This window comes from Gordionus sp. m RMFG-2023, chromosome 1 (assembly GCF_954871325.1).
Source record: "Gordionus sp. m RMFG-2023 chromosome 1, tfGorSpeb1-WG-v2, whole genome shotgun sequence".
Classification (NCBI taxonomy): Eukaryota; Metazoa; Nematomorpha; class Gordioida; order Chordodea; family Parachordodidae; genus Gordionus; species Gordionus sp. m RMFG-2023.
The window spans coordinates 54,056,497-54,072,866 of NC_088775.1; the positions used below are offsets into that span (position 1 = coordinate 54,056,497).

Sequence of the window (16,370 nt, forward strand, 5' to 3'; positions counted from 1 at the left end):
AATTTAAATATTTATTAATTAATTGATATATAAAAAAATTAAATATAGGATTGTTTGTAGTATTTAATATAATGTAATCAATATAATTAAATTTAATATAATAGTTAATATTATTAACATAGTTAGTATATATATATTGAATATAATTATTTATTTACATCATATATAAAATTTAAATATTTATAATATATTTAAATATTTAATATATGTATTTAATATTAAATTAATTGATATATAAAATAATTAAATATATGATTGTTTGTAGTATTTAATATAACATAATCAATATATTTAAATTTAATATAATAGTTAATATTATTAACATAGTTAGTATAATATATTTTATATATTAATTTACTTATATATTGAATATAATTGAATATATATTTAATATAATATATTTACATCATATATAAAATTTAATTATAATTATTTATAATATATTTCGATATATAAATATATATTGGTTTATATAATATATTGCTTTATGATTAATTGGTATATGTTAATTACTTAACTTACTAAGAAATCTCTAAATAAATTTTTTATCGTTGGATTTTTACTTATTTATATAATCATTAGATTTCCTCACATCTTTTAATTTTTTTGAGATTCTATTAGTATATATAAGTTACCTAACTTAGTAGGAAATCCCTGAATAAATTTTTTATCGTTGGATTTATACTTATTTATATAATCATCAGATTTCCTCACATCTTTTAATTTTTTTGAGATTCTATTAGTATATATAAGTTACCTAACTTAGTAGGAAATCCCTGAAAAAATTTTTTATCGTTGGATTTATACTTATTTATATAATCAACAGATTTCCTCACATCTTTTAATTTTTTTGAGATTCTATTAGTATATGTTACCTAACTTAGTAGGAAATACCTGAATAAATTTTTTATCGTTGGATTAATACTTATTGCAATGTTATACATTTATTAGCAATAAAGGATATTAATTTATTTTATTAAATAATATTGGATTCACAAATAAATATATAATCTTATAATACATTATTTATAAGGGTATCATTTAGTATAAATATACGAATAACGTTAAATACAGAAAAAAATAATTGGATAAAAAATGCGCATAAATGCAATACAAAACGTTAATAAATAAATAAAAAATCACAAAAATTGTGGATAAATACAATATAAAATTAGGCTATAAATGTAAGAACGACCATAATATTGTAATTGGCGTATACCACTTCTGTATGACCCGACTAGAATATAAATACTTAGACTAATAGCTGTTATTTTATTGACAACATGAAAATTATTGAACAATTAATATAATTACATGACGGAGGAAAAATCGTGAAAAAAGAATATATGGCAAAAGTAGACATTGTAGTTTTAAAAAAACTTAAATGTGATTTTGTGTGCTCTTGGGTTAATATAATATCACCATTTGAAAGGGGAAGGGGGTGTCGTGTTAATTGAATAACACGTCCCATAATGGATTTAACTGATAAAAAGGTAGGTAACGTTTTGGGGTTTTGCATACAGAAAGGATCGAGTTTTCTGTCTCTCATAACCTTTCTGTATGTCTTTCTAATACTGATATTTTGATTTAACATAAGTTCTGTTTTAAGCATATTGATCGTGATGAGCGTATTATTTATATCTTCATCTATGATCAATATGCTTGTGTCATTATAAAATGAGTATTTAAAATCCTCCTCCCTTTACAATGTTTTGTATGGCATTTATAATATATTAATTTATCATTAATGTACAAATACTTATTAGAATATAAAAAGTCATTATTATATTTTGATTTTATTAATTTATAAATTGATTTTTTTAAAAAAAATAAATCTTGAAAATTGAATTGTGATTGATCTATTTAAAAAGAAAATAAATTTTGAATATCATTGCAATTAAATTGATATAATGATTATTATTAATATAGAATTTTACATGGAATTGATGCATAATTATTTTTACTGACAACAGCTTCTTGGGTGTGAATAGGAATATCATCTTGAATAACTTTATAATTGATATAGTAAATGTATTAATCATATTATATTTACATGGAATTAATGCATAATTGTTTTAACTGACAACAGCTTCTTGGGTGAGAATAGGAATATCATCTTGAATAGCTTTATAATTCTTTAGCATCATACAGAAAAATAATTTTTTTGAAGGCAGATTGCATCTATAATATATTAATATAAAATTTATCTATAATTAATATACTCGTGCATTCTTTGGATATAGTAAAATTGTTCTTAACAATCCAGGGTCCAAGGCATGGTTTATTTGTGTATGTAAAGTAAGCAGTATGCTTTTTAAAGTGATTAGGCATAGCCATCTGAAACAGGTATTAGTGGATTATATTTTGTTAAAAAAAATAGTAATAATTTTCCTTAACTAAGATTATATCTTAATTTCAAATAATAGAGCCAAAGTATAATATTATTACAAAATACTTTTAAAGTAATAATACTTTATTGAATGTATGATATATCTTAATTTTATTTAAGATAATATTTAAAATATTAGTATTGGAGAATATGTACAATATTTCCTATAGACTGAATGAAGTATTGAAAGGTCTATATTTATGGGCAAGTTGATCTACTAAAATTTAATATTATAATAGAAAACAAAATATCATAATAATACATATCAGATTTGGTCTGGGTAGGATGTGACCCTTTTGATTGATATTACTATATGCACCTTTATATACTATATAAATATAATTATGTAATTATAATAGCATAAAATATCTCCATGTCATATTTAATTAATAGTTTAAAAAAAATTGGTTACCTTTATACTTCCTATTTATATAAACTCAAAGTATTATGCTGGGTTGATTATTGAAAAATGGTATTTAGCTTGTAAATTCAATTTCACCTTTTTTCACCTTTTCGTAAAGCGACAAAACGTATAAAGTTAATAATAATTCGAGACTACGGGAAGAATATATTTAAAAGAGGCTTGGCTCAAAACGTCATAAATTGATTTATGTGCCTATGATCGAGACACATCGTAAAAATTTTGTACAATTCTGTAATTGGTCCGTGGTGAAATTAATTGTTTAGAATATTTTATTTTATATAAACATAATTAAGGAAATTCATACGATGTCAAACAATATAGAAATCATTCTTGAGAAAAGAATTAATCAGAATGTAATTAAGTACTATTGTTAATAGATTCAAATTTGTTTTGTATTTTTTTATTCTTATTTTTGGTTTAACTAATTTTTATTTTTATATAACCTTCGTGTTATTTTTTATTTAACTTAGCCATTCAAATTTTATTATCTATATTTTATTATATACATATATATATTTTTTTAGATATAAGAAGATAGAGATTATTACTTTTGTTAGTTATAAACCTTAAATTAACATGGCGCCCCCGTTAAAACTCATTTTCTTCCATATCTTATTATGGTAAGAAAAATATAAAAAATAAATATAAATAGTATAAAATTATCTTAATGTATATAAAAGGTATATAATATTACTATATGAAGATTTTTTAAATAAAAAAAGATTTAATACAATATGTACATCTTTAAAATTTTAAATTTTATACCCAACATTTCAATTTGTAAATTTTTATATTGGATAGTGGGTACCCACGATATTGATTCTTATAATGTCCCTAATTCAGCAGACTTATTCCTTCAATTTACTAACTTAAGGGAAATGTTACATTACTATGAATTAGTAGATGGAAAATTTCATATTTATGATGATAATGAATTCTTACAAATATGTTGTATATTCCTGAAAATTTAAAGTAAATTTATATATAAAATAAATGGAGAATAAGAAAATTAATAAATTAACTTTATCATTATAAATGATAACTTCTTTATAAAATTTCCCAAGAAGAATATAGTAAGTGACTTATATATTGAAAGAATCACATTTTTTATAAATAATGCAACATTATCCGATGCTGACAAGGTTGTTTTACTTCTTAATTACATACCGGATGATCTATATTCTAAATTTAAAACTTTATACTCTGATTCAGAATTTAGGGATATGATAGTTTAATATTAAAAAAAATACGGTATTTAGTATCATTAACAAATAGCAGTAGCGTCGCTAGGGGGGGCAGGGGCTCGAGCCCCCTGAAAAATTTGAATAGCCCCCTGAAGCAAATAAAAAAAATTTTTATGGAATATTAACCCCTTGAACTAAAAATAATTTTTGCTCCCTGAAAGATTTCTTTTATAATTCTGTAAGTAAAATATAGATTTAATTTTATCATTTAAAAATTAATAAGACTATCTAAATATTTATTAAATGAATACTATTTTAAATATTAGATTAAATTAGAACATATAAATTATATTTTCACTATGTCCGCTAGCAATCAAATTTTGTGTTAAAAATAGAATATATATATCACTCACTAAATATTAATTTAGCATTAACAGTTGAAGCTTAATTGACTATTTATTTAAATTATTTTATAACCTAATTAAATAAATATAATCATATTTAATTGTAAATTTACAAATTTAACATTGTAATTAGCAGAGTTCAAAATGACTAATCAACTCTATATTTATTATTAAATTTATTATCATACCTATTCCTAAAAATATTTTTAAGGTCCAAATAAAAATAATAAAAATAATAAAAAGTAAGTAAGAAGACATATAGTAATCCTCTATTATATACAGTTGTTTATAAATTATTAGATAAAATGCCACTTTTATAGACGTATTTGACAAATATAATAAATTACAGCTATTATTATAATGAATTTTACTAATAAATGCTTTTGTTAATAAATATAGTAACAATTTGCTTTTAAGTATTTAAGGCCATCTATTTAGTTCTATTTTTTTATTTTTCAAAAAACAGTTTTGAGCTAAATTTTAATACAAGTATATTTTTGATATTTTTACAAACTACTATTATTTTAAGATATAATATACCAACTAGAGGTGATGCGACAATATATAAAATCTTAATTGTTTCATCATAACATTCTGGTCCTTATTTTATAGTTCCAAAATGTTTCATTTCTAATATGGCATCCTTGCCGTATAAATAACTCAAGGCTTCAATATATTTGCACAATTATTTCTTCCAAAGATTTTTAATGTTTTTATTTTATCAATTTATCCAACATAATATATTCTGATAAAAGTTTACATCGTGAATTTCATGTCTATTATTGCAAATTAACCAGCATCTATTATTTGTGTTGTTATGTAATTTAAGATTATTAACAACGGCTGAGAGCATATGATTGCATTTTTTAGATAAACAATAATGGTCAACTCTGTAGTCATTTATATATTATATATCATTTAAAATGGATGATAATCTATTATAAATTTAATATCTCACACTAATTTTCTCAATTACTTATCAAGCTGCCATCATATCTAAAAGGAAGCTCTAACCACTTAATAGTTTTATGATTTGGATTGGTCGTTTATGCTCTCTTCTTCGGTAATTTTTGATTTGGTTTGGGCCTAGTGAAGGTCAACGGTCCGGTCCTATCGGTCTTAGACCGGGACCGGACCGATTGTCGGACCGATCTTTTTTTGATGACCGTAGTCCGGACCGGTCTTTCATTATTATTTAAGTTTGCTCTACTATTCAATTAATATATTTTTTTGTATATTTTATTTTATGATATTTTTCTTGTTGAATTTATTTAGATTTTGTTAATTATTATTTTACAATATGAAAACCATAAGTTTGTCCAAGAAACATTTTACTTATAGTCCCAATAAAAAACATAGACTATGTATTTACTGCAATACCAAATATAATGTATCGTCAGCAACAAGTAACAAATTAATTGTTTATAATTTTTTAAGCAATAAATTTATCAAAATAAGCAGTATTATTATTAAAATAGTTGGTTATTATTTATATAGTTCTATTTTTTCTTAAGAAACTATCTGAATAATTTATTGTCAAAATAACTTAAACTAATTCTTAATAAAATAATTAGGTACCTTAAGCAGACATCTGATAAAACAAATATATACTTCTAATGATGAAATATCTCAAAAACACAATCTACTCTTAATATAAATACTCCACTAGCACAAAATCACTTTCTTCAATACCATTGGATAAATTTTATTGTTTATATAATACTCTTATATTTAATAAAACAAATTAAATTAAGTTAAAAAAAATATGTTTTTTAACAAATAAAAAGATCGGTCTTGGACCGGTCTTTTTACTTAGGACCACGGTCTGAATCGATCTTTTTCTTAAGGACCGTGGTTCGGTCCGGTCCGGTCCGAGGGCATCGGTCTAATCCGGACCAAATATCGCACCGTGACCTTCACTATTTAGGCCTATGAATTTTTCCTTATTAGTCCATTCTATAAATGTGTAAAATGGTAACAGAGAGTTATATTAGTTTGATAACCATTTGTCAATGTAAGTTGCTAAGAATTATATTATTGTATTATGCGGTTTTTTACAACTATTATCAATTGAGGAATATGTATGAATTAAGTAATCTTTTTTATCACTTGTAATTCTTTAGACGCAATTTTTTTTATATCAGCAATCGAAAATATTTTATACTATAATAAATAGATTTTGTATTAAAAAATATTATTTTTAGAAATGTATTGTATTGTTTTAATTATTTATATGCCAGTTCATTTTGTATGCATAATATAATAAATGACATAATATTAAATTTATAATTGTTCAGAGTTAACAAATTTTATAAATGTATAATATACTAGGGCAAAAGCGGGCCGAAGGCCCGCAAATTGGAGGCATGGGGGGCAAGGTCTCTCATAAAAAAATTTTTAGCTGAGCCCCCTGAAATTGTAAAGGCTAGCGACGCCTCTGACAAATAACAACAATCTTATAATAAAATTTAATTCAATCAGGAAAAAAATGAATCGTTCTATAATTTGTCGTTAAGATTGTGCAAGCTTAGCGATATTTGAAGTTTTATTAATAATGACCGTATATAAGAAAAGCTAAGAATATCCAGTAGAAACGATAACATAAAATATAAAATTAATAAGAATGAAAATCTTAGACTAGACAAAATGTTATCGATTGGAAGAAAAATTGATAGTTTAAATATTAAAGTAGATGAAATTATAAAGACAACGACAAAGTTGTTAATTGTTTAAGTAATGATATAAAAAAAATTATAATAAGAAATATTAATAATAATAGTCATAGGAATTTAGATTATATAAATCAAAATAGATCTTATAATTAATAATAATTATAAGCCTCGATTTTTAAATAATCATACACCATTTCAAAATTGTTTACCTAGATATAATATTAGAAATAAAATAAGAGTAATAATTATTATAATAGATTAAAGATAATATCATAAACAATTTTAGACAAAATTATGATAATAGATATAGCAGCAATTTTTACAATAGAAATCGAAATTTTAACAACAATAATTTTAGAGGCTATTACAACAATAATAATAACTATCGGTTGTGCCAAAATAACAATTAAAGGCAATATGTTGATAATTCGAATAACTATCGTAGAAACAACACATGGCGTGATAATAATCAGAGAAAACAGATACAATAAGATGACCAAAACCTACATAACAATAATAATTGCAAAATGAACATTGAAGAAATTGTAGAAGACAAAATCGACACCACCAAAAACAATAATGATTTTTATTTTAATGTTAAGAATTTGACTGGGTACTAGTGTTGTTAAATAGTCGAGTTTTTACGATTCTGAGAATTGCAAAACTCATTTCAAATTGGAGTCTCATGAAAAATATTTTGTAAATTCGAAATTACTTATGTGTAGTGTTGTTAAAAATATTTGTTTTGATTTTTAAAGAAAACGGGGTATGTATGATCAATTGCGAGAGAAATTTGGTGATAATTTTCATTTTACAGGAGATTTATAATAATCGAGTTTGTAAAAAATGGCTTAATTACCCCCCACCTCCTCAATTCTTAAATTTTTTACATATATAATAACAAAAGTAAATTTTTGTAATATTTTTCAAAGAGAATACATGTTCGCATATTTTTAAGCATGGGGATTAATATTATGAAAAAATTTAAACCCATTTCTCCAATACTTTTATACCTTATATTTTGGAGTATTTTGGAGAATCATAAGCATAATAATCTCCTCAAACAAGTTATCAATACAGGGTTGTCATGTTAATATTTTTAAATTGGGGGATAAAATTGCGGTAGAAATATTAAAATTGCTAAAAAAAAGTGGGATTGTGTATTGGCTTAGTTATACCCCTATTAATTCTTATAATTACTTATATAAATAAATATTAACAAAGTCAGTTACGTTTATAATTTCAAAATAAGTACAACAAGGTACTATTTTTTCAAATGGGTACTATTTTTTCAAATGGGTAGTATTTTTTCAAATGGGTATACTATTTTTTCAAAATGGGTATACTATTTTTTCAAAATGGGTACTATTTTTTCAAAATGGGTACTAATTTTTCAAAATGGGTACTATTTTTTCAAAATGGGTACTATTTTTTCAAAATGGGTACTAATTTTTCAAAATGGGTACTATTTTTCAAAATAGGTATTTTATCAAAATTTTATCAAAATAGGTAATAATATTCAAAATAGTATATTTTATACATATTTTTAATTTCTACTTCTTTGTACTCCAGTTACTTTATTTATACTATATATAAAAGAATTTAAACATGTTACATAATAATTAAGCGCCCAGCTCTATAATATTATACACAAACATACATGAAAATGATAAAATATGAATGAATGATCGCTACTTTCAATTTTACCTAATAAATACATCTAAAAAATTTTAAAATATATTTTTTATAAAATCTAAAATTATAATCCTTTTATTTAATTTAATTTTGAAATTTAAATTTATATTTAAAAATATACATTATTGTTATATATTAGATATAAACAGTTGTTAAATAGCAATTTGTATTTAATTTATATTTCGCGCATTCATTAAATTATATATTTTTGAAATTCCGTTATTGGTATGTCCTTGCTTTTATCTTATTTTATATTTCATTTTACATTTTATATTAAGCATTATAAATCTTGTTATGTGTGAGATTGTTGAAGATATTGAAATTTCTTTGGAAAATGAGCAAAATATAGATGATCCTTTCCCAAAATTCAAGAAATACTTTAATCTTGAAGAAAAAATTAATACTGGATATCGGTTTCGGTGCAAGATGTGCCGCAAAATTATTTCTTCAAATCATACGAGCAGCTTTAATTTGAAAAAACATTTAAAGGTAATATATTAAACAAATTTAATATCAATGTGTAGGTTAATCTTTAATTTTTAAAATAAATTAAAATCAAAAACCAATCATTTTTTTTATATATTCATAAATTTTATCTATTTAAAACATTTTAAAATAGTTATTTCAATCATTTTTATGTATACTTATCTCCTACATAATTTTTATTCTAAATATTTTATAATTTTAGACTGTGCACACTTCAAATTATAAAGAGATTGAAAAATATCTCAAAAGTTTTGGGATAATGGATGAAGATAAACCCACTTCCAAATCAAATTTAATACAAACAAAATTAACCAATTTGGATTCATCAACACCTGGTGTATCCCAAAAATTGGCTGACAAAGTCATTATGAACTTTATGATAGATACAGTTCAACCATTATCCTTGGTGATGATTCTTTTATAAAGATGATAAACACTTTTTCTCCACGGACCAAGATCATCCTAGTTTCAAGTTAAATTGGCCATACATTAATTTGACTGAATCTAAAGGGCAACTTGATAGGCTGATGGTAACGTTAAAAAATGGTATGTAACCACGATATTATAGCAAGATCGAAACCGCAGCCTTCCATAGACGATTTTTTTGAAATAAATAATAATAATATTATTGAACCTCTAGATGCTTTTTTTAAATCTAAAAATACTAATTTAAATATTTTTGATGATTTTTTTCATATAAAAAGTTTGTTTATTAAATTTAATACTGCGTTGCCCTCAAGTGCTAGTACTGAACGATTATTTAGTATGGCAAAGCTTATACTTTCTGATCGTCGCTCTAGACTTGGGGATGACAGTACCGAAATGTTATTATTATTAAAGTGCAATAATAAATAAATTATATATATATGTAACAAATTATAGTAATGTTTTTATATCAATATTTTATTTGTGGAAATAAAGTTACGTAAAAAAAAATATTTAAAAAAAAATCAAAGTAGCGTAAAAAGTAGCTAATAGCGCGCTACTCATTTGAAAATTATAGCGGTAGCGATAGCGCGCTACTTTTTTTATAAAATAGCGGTAGCGATAGCGCGCTACTTTTAAAAGTAGCGTTTAACAACACTGACTCTCTGTTACCATTTTAGACAATGTTTTATAGAATGGACTAATATCGAAAAATTTATAGGCCCAACCAAATCAACTATTCTTGAAGAAAAGAATATAAACCACTAATCTAAATCATAAAACTATATGGTGGTTAGAAATTCCATTTAGATGACATGGTGGAAGCTAGATAGGTAATCGAGAATTATTTTGAGATATTAAATTTTTAAATGATTATCTTCCATTTCTAATGATATATAAACGACTATACAGTTGACAATTGTTGCTTATCTCAAATATGCAATCCAATGTTCTCAGCAGCTTTAGTAATAATCTTAAATTACATAGCCACACAAATAATAGATGTTGGTTAATTTACAGTCATAGACATGACACTCACGATGTTAACTAATATCAGAATTTTTTAGGTTAGGTAAATTGATAAAACAAAAACACTAAAAATCTTTAGAAGAAATTATATAAATATATTGTAGCCTTGAATTTACACGGCAAGGATATCATATTAGAAATGAAACATTTTGGAATTATATAAATATATTGTAGCCTTGAATTATTTATATGGCAAGGATATCATATTAGAAATGAAACATTTTGTAACAATAAAATAAGAACCAGAGTGATATGATGAAAGCAATTGATTATATTATTGTCACACCACCTCTAGTTGGTATATTTAAAAATAATAGTAGTTTGTAATAATATCAAAAATATGCTCGTATTAAAAATTTAACTCAAAACTGTATTTCAAAGAAGAAAAAAATAGCTTTCCTAAAAACACGTAAAAAAAAGAGAAGAAAAGTTATATAATTTATTACATCCATTGTGAGATGAATAATAAGATGTTTAATTTTTAATAAAATTAAAATAAATAGGTGACGTTAAAGAATTGTATGTAAATAGTTTCTTATATTTATTATCAAAAACATTTATTAGTAAAATTTATTAAATATTAACTGTAATATATTATATAACGTCAAATAAGTCTGTAAAAGTGGCATTTTACCTAATATTTTATAACCAATTATATATAATAGAGGATTATAAACTATATGTCTACTTACTTTTATAAAGAATTCTCTTATACTTATTTGGACCGTGATAATATTTCTAGGAAGAGGCATAGTAATTAAATTAAAAATGAATAATATAGTTAATTAGTGATTTTGAACTCGGCTAATTATAATATATAATTTGTAAATTTCCAATTTATAAATGATTAAATTTATTTAATTAGGATTATATAATAATTTAAATAATAAAAAGTCAATTAAGCTTCAACTGTTAATGCTAAATTAATATTTAGTGAGTGATATTTATATTTTATTTTTAACACAGAATTTGATTGCAAGCTGACATAGTGAAAATATAATTTATATGTATTAATCTAATCTAATAATTAAAATAGTATTCACTTAATAAAGATTTAGATAGTCATTAATTTTAAAATAATAAAATTAAATCTATACATTACTTAATAGAATTATAAAAGAAATCGTTCAGGGGGCAATAATTTATTTTTAGTACAAGCGGATATTAAGGAGCCATTAAAAACAAATTGCGTCAGGGGGCTATTCAAATTTTTCAGGGGGCTCGAGCCCTTGAGCCGCCCCCCAAGTGACGCCACTGCTTCAACTTTATGAAGCTTTATCCAATTCGATGAAGAAAAAGATAAATGAACTATTCTCGAAGATATAAATTATTACTGATAATTATAAAATCTCAAAAGCTCTTAAAGATAAAAATCAAAATCGGCACTTCCTCTACAAAGAAGAGGGGAAGGGATCTGACGGCTTAATAAATGCTTGGAAATCTAAAGTACATGATTTAAGTTATATTAAAAAACTAAATCATAGATTGCAAATGTTGATTAAAATAAATAATACATGACACATAAAAAATCAAATAAGATATAAAGTAAAATTTAAATGACAAAAAACTAAAGATAAAATATAAAAAGTAAAAAGTAAAACACAAGAAATTAAATATAAAAATGAAAGATAAAAAATTAATAAAACATAAAAAAAGTATAAATTATCATAAGTGTAAAGTAAGATATAGACTAATCAAAATAATGATGACCTATATCACAAACCTAGGAAAATACATGTTATAATATTGAGATAATAGACGCTACAAATTACAACATAAAACGCCAGCAATGCGAAGAAACCAATGCAAGTCAATCAGCTAAAAGCTTAAGCTAACAACTTACCGAGGAAAACAACAAGCTCTACTCAGCAACATAACGAGGAACAACATAAAACTCTATTTAACAATGTAACGAGGAACAACAACTAGGGTTTTCTCAGAGGAGAATGTTAGTATACTAGATTTTAATTTAAATAGTTTTAATTTTTTATATCTATGTTTTTTATTTATTTTTTGTCAAAACTTTTAACTTCAGTATTAATGTTTTAAATTATTGTTATATATCCTAAAGATATATTTTCGTTATATTTTACTTCAAAATTATATTAACATAACCTATGTATAGTTCAAAAGAGTAATTCAAATCATGAATTTTAAAATGTAACTTAAAATAGGGATGATTAAATAAATGTATTATTTAATCATTCAAATGATAATTAAAATGATATAAAATTATTTGTAAAAAATATAATATTTAATGATTGAAAATAAATATAAATATATTATAAAATAAACAGGATTACTAATAAATTATGTATACAATACCATATTTTTCAACATTTATATATTGTAAAGTATATGTATTGTTTATCTTTTTTTTAATTATCACTTTTCTTTTGAGTGTTGTGTTTCTAGATCTTTTGTTTTTACTTTTTTAAAAAAAATATATTAGTTTTTTTTACGACAAGTAGCAATTGTAAAATGATTAAAAATAATTTCGTAATAACATGAATAAAAAAGTTATTTAGGATAAAAAGATGTATAAATACGCGATAAAATTATACGGCTATGTTTTTGATCTAATTTTTACGTCGTATACATTTTACTTTAAAATGAATTGTGAATACTGATGACTTTTTTTCTTGATTTTACTTAGGAATTCCGATAAGATAAATTCTTTCTTGAACCTACTTGAAAATCAAATGGTAACTAATGTTTTAGACTATGATCGTTTGTTTAAATAAAAAAGGCACTAATGAGAAATCAGTTTCTTCGTTTTAAATTAATTTAGGATACAAACCCACTTGTGGAGAAATCCGTTCCTTCTTATTTAAATAAATTTATGATTAAAGTCCACATTGTTACTGATGCTCGGAGAAATCGGTTCCTTCTTTTTCATAATAATTTTGATTAAAATCTTCACTAATACTGCGGCGAGGATAAATCCACTCCTTCATTTTCAATTTAATTTAGAAGGAACACTTATATGGTGGAGTGGCGGTGTCCATCACGGTTCTAAAATGTTGGACTTAGTTGCTATATTAAAAATTATGGTTTAACTTAGACTGGTTACGAACACAATCCCCTTTTCCTTATTTAAACACACCCCCGATCATATCGGGCCGTGACTATTGTCGTCTTATTTACATGTTCATCTAGACTATGGTTAAAGCGCCACCACTAAAGCCGGGTCTCCAAGTACTCGCCCTTAAAAATCTCGATGGATCGATCTTGATCGAACCATCACCCCCATTGCTCGGGCGCTTGCTTATTCGTCCTCTAACTTTTCAGTATATATGTCGTATGGGGATTCAGAATCCGTGGTGATTCGGAATCTCTCAATTTTTAATCATCTACTAAGGGCGATTAAAATCTGATTTTACAGGAATTGTATTCTATAATGTGTAGAGTATTTACCCTATAAATTTCGGCCATAGACATTTTAGTATTTATTAATTTATATAAAAAATCCATATAAAATATTATAAATTAGAAGTGGTTCTAAAGTTCATGGCAAAATTGTTTGAAATTTACTGGATACATGCTTAAATACAATAAAACCAGATTTTTAAAATCCAATAATCGCCCTTAGCAAATAATTTAAATTGGGCGATTCCGAATCCCCATACGACATATATATACACAACAATACAATAATAAATATTACCTCTTTGTTTGTTTTTGTTAAATAATTTGATTTTATTTTTTATACCTTGGGGCGAGATTATTTTTAGTTTGTATTAACGTTATAATTTATGTTTGTTTTGATTTTATTTTTTATACTTTTTGGCGAGATTATTTTTAGTTTGTATTAACGTTTTATTTTATCGTTACAATTTATGTTTGTTTCTTAACTTAAAAATCAATTTCGTTGATCGTTTGATAAAGATATAATGAGAATATTTTTCTTTTGTTGGGGAGAGATTAATAAATTTTTGATTTATAATAAATATGTAATTTATAAATAATTTTACAACAAATGTAATTCGTTTATTCTATGTAATTTAACAATAATGAATATCTGATTTATAATAACAAACTTATTTCCATAAATCCCTCATGTTTCTTCAGTTTTAAAATATAGATATTATAAATAGTAAAAAAATATTATAATTACCTTACATTTGACATCCATATTGAATATTTATGTGATAAAAAAAATTAAATTCCTGACCTCCCAGACCTAGACCTGCCTACTTAGAGTGATATCAAAGGATAATGAAATATTATTTTATTTGATACCCGCGGGAGAGGGTTGAGGGGTTATCTGCAGTTTTCTTCCGATTTTTTAAGGAGGGTAGGGGTTGGGCATTTAAGGGGGTAGGCTAGAGGTAGTATAAATATATTGTGGGGTTATATATTAAATTTTTAGATAAATAGGGCAAATATATATCGTTGTAAAAAAATATTTAATACTTTTATTTTAGACCTTTATAATAAGACAATGATATTACTAAAAATAGAACAAATTATTGATAATCATTATCATTATTTTATAATAAATCTTATTTCTGGATAGTTTCCGCTTTCTTTTTAAATGCAATTTTAAATGATTAGACATTCTATCAGCAAACTCATATTCATGCCTAACAATATACTATAATATTTATTCATGCTCTAAATAATAACTCTTTTACATTCCCATTTTTAGTTGGTAGTAGAATTTATACAAGTTGCAGTACTAACCTTGTAGTGTACATCGCAACGTTTGCATTTTCGCCTAGTTTTTTTTTGGATTATCTGTAATTGGATTTAATAATTGAAATCTAATCGAAAAGTTGTTTCATCTTCTAATTCCCTGGTGGGACTAAACCGTATTTGCGTGTAGACATTAAAAAAAATAAAATTAATAGCATTTCAATATAGTATATTTAATCAATATAATAGCTTTTTAATAAATTTATCTCGTCAAAATCATTATTAGAACTTTCATATAGGAAAGCCTGCGAGTCGAAAGAAAGATTTAAATCAGAGTCTACAAAATCAAACGTATACTTTTAATGCAATTTAAAATAATGTTTTCTATTTTCTTTTAATATTTTTACAATTTTGTTTATTTCCATATAATAAAATAATAATTTAATTAAAAGGGAAGGACGGGGGGGGGGGGGAAGAAATGTAAATAGTTTATTTTTTAATCTGGAAAAATAATTTTAAATAAAAAAAAACGGATGGGAAAAAATTAGATATTAATAGTAGAAATATTAAAAATAAATATAATATATTTAAAAAAATCCTACCCACCAGGCCTGAAATTTTTTTTAAAAAAAAATCCATTTTAATAACTAATTTAAATTCATTTTTATATTTAAAAAAAAGGGTGTGTTTATTTTATATTTTTATTTATAGTTATAATAAAGAAAATATTTTATTGTTTTATTTATATTATATATAAAAATGTAATTATTTTTTAAAAAAAATATGAATCAAGATAATAAGGAAGAAAGTAAAATAAAAAGAAAAGAAAAGTAAATAATATTTTATTCTTTCATCAAGGCGGTGCAGGGAGAAAAGAAATATAAATAAAAAAAGAAAAATATTTTATTGTTTTATTTATATTATATATAAAACTGCAGTTATTTTTTTTGAAAAATATGAATCAAAATATTAAGGAAGAAAAAGTAAAATAAAAAGAAAAGTAAATAATATTTTTTTCTTTCA

General features: G+C 23.7%; 1 long non-coding RNA gene across 2 annotated transcripts; it reads right to left on the reverse strand.

Annotated features, from left to right (window-relative positions):
• Positions 1–1,005: 1,005 nt before the first annotated feature.
• On the reverse strand, positions 1,006–2,898 carry LOC135931996 (uncharacterized). Of its 2 annotated transcripts, none has more exons than XR_010573246.1 (7): positions 2,802–2,898; positions 2,652–2,717; positions 2,546–2,606; positions 2,223–2,337; positions 2,054–2,181; positions 1,938–2,009; positions 1,006–1,859 (listed from the first exon to the last, which is right to left on the reverse strand). It is a non-coding gene; the product is annotated as an uncharacterized LOC135931996 (long non-coding RNA). The 2 variants fall into 2 exon arrangements; XR_010573245.1 differs by having other exon boundaries at positions 2,473–2,606.
• Positions 2,899–16,370: the final 13,472 nt, after the last annotated feature.